This window comes from Neofelis nebulosa, chromosome 6 (assembly GCF_028018385.1).
Source record: "Neofelis nebulosa isolate mNeoNeb1 chromosome 6, mNeoNeb1.pri, whole genome shotgun sequence".
In the NCBI taxonomy this organism is placed as follows: domain Eukaryota; kingdom Metazoa; phylum Chordata; class Mammalia; order Carnivora; family Felidae; genus Neofelis; species Neofelis nebulosa.
The window spans coordinates 4,340,973-4,347,085 of NC_080787.1; positions in this window are offsets into that span (position 1 = coordinate 4,340,973).

A 6,113-nucleotide genomic window follows, 5' to 3' on the forward strand; every position below is an offset into this window, starting at 1 on the left:
CATATAATTGCTCATAATATTCTCTTCTTACTGTTTGTATTTCTTTGGTGTTTGTTGTGAGCTCTCCTCTTTCATTTGTAATTTTATTTATTTGGGTCCTTTCCTTTTTCTTTTAGATCAATATGGCTAGGGGTTTATTAAATTTGTTAATTCTTTCAAGATCCATCTCCTAGTTTCATTGATCTGTTCAACTGTTTTGCTTTGTTTTAATTTTGATAATGTTGATTTCTGATCTAATCTTTATTATTTCCCTTCTGCATGTCTTGGGATTTATGTGCTGTTCTTTTTCAAGCACCTGTAGGTGTAAGGTTAAATTGTGCATTTGAGGCCTTTCTTCCTTATTTAGAAAGACCTGGATTGCTATATACTTCCCTCTTATTACCGCCTTTGCTGTATCCCAGACATTTTGGGCTGTCATGTTTTCATTTTCATTGACTTCCACATACTTTTTAATTTTCTCTTTAATTTCTTGGTTAACCCATTCATTCTTTAGTAGGATGTTCTTTAATCTCCAAGTATTCATGGTCTTTCCAAGTTTTTTTCCTGTGGTTGTTTTCAAATTTCAGAGCATCGGGGTATGAAAATATGCATGGTATGATCTTGACCTTTTTGTATTTGTTGAGGGCTGATTTCTGTCCCAGTATGTGATCTATCCTGGAGAATGTTCCACATGCGCTCCACAAGAATGTGTACTCTTCACCTTTAGGATGAAATGGTCTGACTATATCTGTTAAGCCCATCTGGTCCCTTGTGTCATTCAAAGCCATTGTTTCCTTGTTGATGTTTTGCTTACATGATCTGTCCATTGCTGTAAGTGGGGTGTTGAAGTCCCTTACTGTTATGGTATTATTATCAAGGAGTTTCTTTATGTTTGTGATTAATTGATTTATATATTTGGGGTCTCAAGTTGGGCGCATAAATATTTATAATTGTTACATCTTCTTGGTGGAAGAGCCTTTCATTATGATTTAATGCCTTATTCATCTCTTGTTATAGTCTAATTTTAAAATCTAGCTTGTCCGATATAAGTGTGGCTACCACAGCTTCTTTTGATGACCATTAGCATGATAGATAGTTCTCCATCCCCTTACTTTCAACCTGAAGATATCTTTAGGTCTAAACTGGGTCTCTTGTAAGCGTTAGATGGATCTTTTTTTCTGATCAATTCTGATACCCTATGTCTTTTGATAGGAGCATTTAGTCCATTGACATTTAGAGTGAGTACTGAAAGATATGAATTTAGTGTCATAGTGTTGCCAATAGAGTTGATGTTTCTGGTGATGTTCTCTGGTCCTTCCTAGTCTTTGTTGATTTTGGTCTTTGTTTTTGTTGTTTGTTTGTCTGTCTTTTCTCCATTCAAATAGCCCCCCTTAAAATTTCTTGCAAGGCTGCTTTAATGGTCCTTTAGTTTTTATTTTTCTGGGAACATCTTTATATCTCCTTCTAAATTGAATGAGAACCTTGCTGGATAAAGAATATTTTTCTGATATTTTTCTCCATATTTTTCTGATTCAGCATGTTGTATATATCCTGCCACTCCTTTCTGCCTGCAAAATTCCTGTGCCTAGGTCTGCATTGAACCTGATCTGTCTTCCTGTGTAGGTTAATGACTTTTTTTTTTTTTTTACATTTCTGCTTTCATAATTCTTTCCTTCTCTGTGTACTTTGTGAATTCGATTTCAATATGCCTTGGTGATGGTTGTTTTTTTGTTAAATCTAATGGATGTTATCTGTGCTTCTTGTATTTTGATGTCTGTGTCCTTCCCCAGACTAAGGAAGTTGTCCACTATAACTTGCTCACATAAATCCTCTGGCCCTTTCTTCTTTCTCTTCATCTTCTGGGACTCCTATGATTCAGATGTTATTCCTTTTAAATAAGTCACTGAGATCTCTAAGCCTTGTATTTTGATATTTTGCCTTTGTTTCCGTCTTTTTATTCTGCTTCATTATTTTCAATAATTTTATCATCTATATCGTTGACTCACTGCTTTGCTTCATCCATCCTTGACGTTGTGGCATCCATTTGAGATTACATCTTAGTTATAGCATTTTTTTTTTTTATTTTGGCCTGACTAGATTTTATTTCTTTTATCTCTGCAGAAAGGGATTATCTGGTGTTCTCTATGCATTTTTAAACCCCAGGTACTGTTCTTATTATCATGGTTCTAAATTCTACTTCAGACATTTTGCTTATATCTGTGTTGATTAAGCCCTTGACTGTTATATCTTCCTGCTCTTTATTTTGGGGTGAGTTCCTTTTTTTAAATCATTTTGGAGGAAGAAAAAAATAATAAAATTAAAAATTAAAATAAAAAATTAAAACAAAACATAAAAATCAAATAAAGGAAGCTAGATACTAGATTTGCTTTTGTCTGCTTGTTGAAAGAACCTTCACAGAATGGAGAAAAAGGGGGAGGAGAAGAAAGGGGAAAAAAGGTAAGAAAAAAATTTAAAAATATATATAATAAAATAGAATGACATAAAATAAAGAACATGAAATAAGATAAAAATTTAAGTAAATAAAAAAGTAAAAAAATAAAATTTTCTCTTTCTGTATCCAAGAGGAAAAAGGAAAAAAAGAAAACACTTTAAGCAAAAACAGAAGGCAATAAAATGAATAAATGAAACAGCAAACAGAATGAAATCCGAATGAAGTTACATCATTTCCCCTGGAACGAAACTATGAAGCACTCTGTAGTCTGTACACTCAACAGGTGGAGTGACTTGTGCTGTCTTAAAGGGGATGTGCTTGGAGGGCACATTTGGGCACGGCTTGGTGTAACAGTTCAGTTCTCCCCCAGATGGCGCTGTTTGGCTTACTGAGGTGGATCAGCATGGCACTACTGTGCAGGCGGGAGAGAGGTGGAAATGGCTTCACCTAGCTCCCTAGTCTCTGTTGCAGGAACTTTGTGTTCTCACCAACCCACAATCAAGAACCCTGCCTTTGCCTCAGTCCTCCATCCACCTCCTGCCTCTAACCTGTCTATATCCAAACCATCTGCTAGAGTTTTATCTCAGATGGGGCTGTGTTTTAAAACCCCACATTTCAGAGACCCCTGCAGATTGGACCCATGTCTACTTTCTAGGGGAGGGTCTCACTGAGCAATGGCCGGGTGCTGGCTTGCCCCAGAAAACATTCATGGGATGGTGCAGTAGCCAAAGTTCAGGGATTATGGAAAAGTACAACACACACAGTGCCACATTTCACTGGACTCTGGCATCTTTGTCCCAATACTAGCAAACATGGCTGCCCCCCAGGGTCTGCTGGGACCTTTGCCTGTGGAGAGGCCATATAGCATCTACTAAATGCACTCTAAGTAGGGGAACAACTTCTCCCCTCAGACCCTGCTTCCTGCTCCTGAGGATTTGCCCTGCTTCCTCCCCAGAGCACCACCAAGCACTTTGCTCCAAAACTTCAGACTCTGTGCTCCACTGTTCATGGAATCCTGGTGGTATTGAAAACTTCTCCTTCCTCCCCATGAATGCTTTTGGGGAAGGTATTTCTTGTTCAGTCCCCTATGAGTGTTTTTACTTTTTCTCTCCAGCTACTCTCAGGAGAAGTGTTTTTCTTGCATGATCTGATGAGCCACACTCTTGTCCTTTCTCTTCAGCTCCCCAGCCCCTGCAGCTTTTCTCTACCCCAATCCACCTCTCTGCCCCATGTACCTGCTGAGTTCTGCTGCTCAAATTATGCAGATTGTTGTATTAATCATTAGATAAATTTCCTCGGTGTTCAAAATGGTTTGGTGCTGATATAGTTGTAATTCAAGGACAAGAAAAGCTCAGGGTCTCTGCTGCCCTACCATCTTAACTCCTCCCTATAGGAGACTCTTTTTTTTTTTTAATTTTAATGTTTATCTATTTTTGAGAGACAGAGACACACAGAGAGATCTCAAGTGGGGTAGGGGCAGAGAGAGAGAGAGAGAGAGAGAGAGAGAGAGAGAGAGAGAGACAGAATCTGAAGCAGGCTGCAGGCTCTGAGCTTTCATCATAAAGCCCAATGTGGGGCTTGAACTTATGGATGAGATTATGATCTGAGCCAAAACTGGGCACTTAACCAACTGAGCCACCCAGGTCCACACCAGGAAACTCTTAATGATAGATAAAAACTATGGATTGACAGAGGGAGGTGGATGGGAGATAGGCCAATTGGGTGATGGACACTAAGGATGGCACTTGTTGGGATGAGCACTGGGTGTTGTATACAAGTGATGAAATGGAATTCTATTTCTGAAACCAATATTGCACTGTATATTAACTAAAATTTAAATTTAAAACAAATAAAATTAAGTTAAATTTAAAAAAGAAAATTGGTGCTTGGCCTCTTATAGTTTGCAATGTTTTACTTTTTCAAAACTGCTTGCCAGTGTTAATTTCAGATTGTATTTAACTGTTGCACATTATACATGATCATATTTTTTGTAGGATTTGCCCCTTAAATTTTCTTTGCTTAGTTCTTATTCTGATAACATTTGCAAAACAATCCTTTTTAAATGTAGAAAACTTGTGATCATTTCTGCTTCAGAAAAAAAAATGTGTCAATGTTAGCCATAAGTTTCAAATGAACTGTTAGACAGCTAGGGAAAACACTTTAAAATGGTAATGCAGGGGCGCCTGGGTGGCGCAGTCGGTTAAGCGTCCGACTTCAGCCAGGTCACGATCTCGCGGTCCGTGAGTTCGAGCCCCGCGTCCGGCTCTGGGCTGATGGCTCGGAGCCTGGAGCCTGTTTCCGATTCTGTGTCTCCCTCTCTCTCTGCCCCTCCCCCGTTCATGCTCTGTCTCTCTCTGTCCCAAAAATAAAAATAAAAAACGTTGAAAAAAAATTTAAAAAAAATGGTAATGCAGACACTTCAATGAGGCTGACTAATACTTGTGACTTTAATGTCGTCACTACCATATTAACTTCATTCTTCTTAAAGGCATCCACGTGGTCCTACCCAGAGGTTTGACCACCGTGTTGAATTTGAGTTCGCCATGTGACATGTTTTGGCCAAAAGAACTATAACAAATGTGACACAACCACAGTTTTTTTTTTTAATGCTTATTTGTTTTTGAGAGGGGAGGAGACAGAGTACAAGTGGGGAAGGGGCAGAGAGTGAGGGAGACACAAAATCTGAAGCAGGCTCCAGGCTCTAAACTGTCAGCACAGAGCCCCGTGTGGGTCTTAAACTCATGAACCGTGAGAAAATGACCTGAACATTCAGACACTTAACCAACTGGACTACCCAGAGCTTCCCAACTACGATTTTTTTTAACACTTCTTACCCATTTATTTTTTTTTCAATATATGAAATTTATTGTCAAATTGGTTTCCATACAACACCCAGTGCTCATCCCAAAAGGTGCCCTCCTCAATACCCATCACCCACCTTCCCCTCCCTCCCACCCCCCATCAACCCTCAGTTTGTTCTCAGTTTTTAACAGTCTCTTATGCTTTGGCTCTCTCCCACTCTAACCTCTTTTTTTTTTCTCCTTCCCTTCCTCCATGGGTTTCTGTTAAGTTTCTCAGGATCCACATAAGAGTGAAAACATATGGTATCTGTCTTTCTCTGTATGGCTTATTTCACTTAGCATCACACTCTCCAGTTCCATCCACGTTGCTACAAAGGGCCATATTTCATTCTTTCTCATTGCCATGTAGTACTCCATTGTGTATATAAACCACAATTTCTTTATCCATTCATCAGTTGATGGACATTTAGGCTCTTTCCATAATTTGGCTATTGTTGAGAGTGCTGCTATAAACATTGGGGTACAAGTGCCCCTATGCATCAGTACTCCTGTATCCCTTGGGTAAATACCTAGCAGTGCTATTGCTGGGTCATAGTGTAGGTCTATTTTTTTTTTTAATTTTTATTTTTTAATATATGAAATTTACTGTCAAATTGGTTTCCATACAACACCCAGTGCTCATCCCAAAAGGTGCCCTCCTCAATACCCATCACCCACCCTGCCCTCCCTCCCACCCCCCATCAACCCTCAGTTTGTTCTCAGTTTTTAACAGTCTCTTATGCTTTGGCTCTCTCCCACTCTAACCTCTTTTTTTTTTTTTCCCTTCCCCTCCCCCATGGGTTTCTGTTACGTTTCTCAGGATCCACATAAGAGTGAAACCA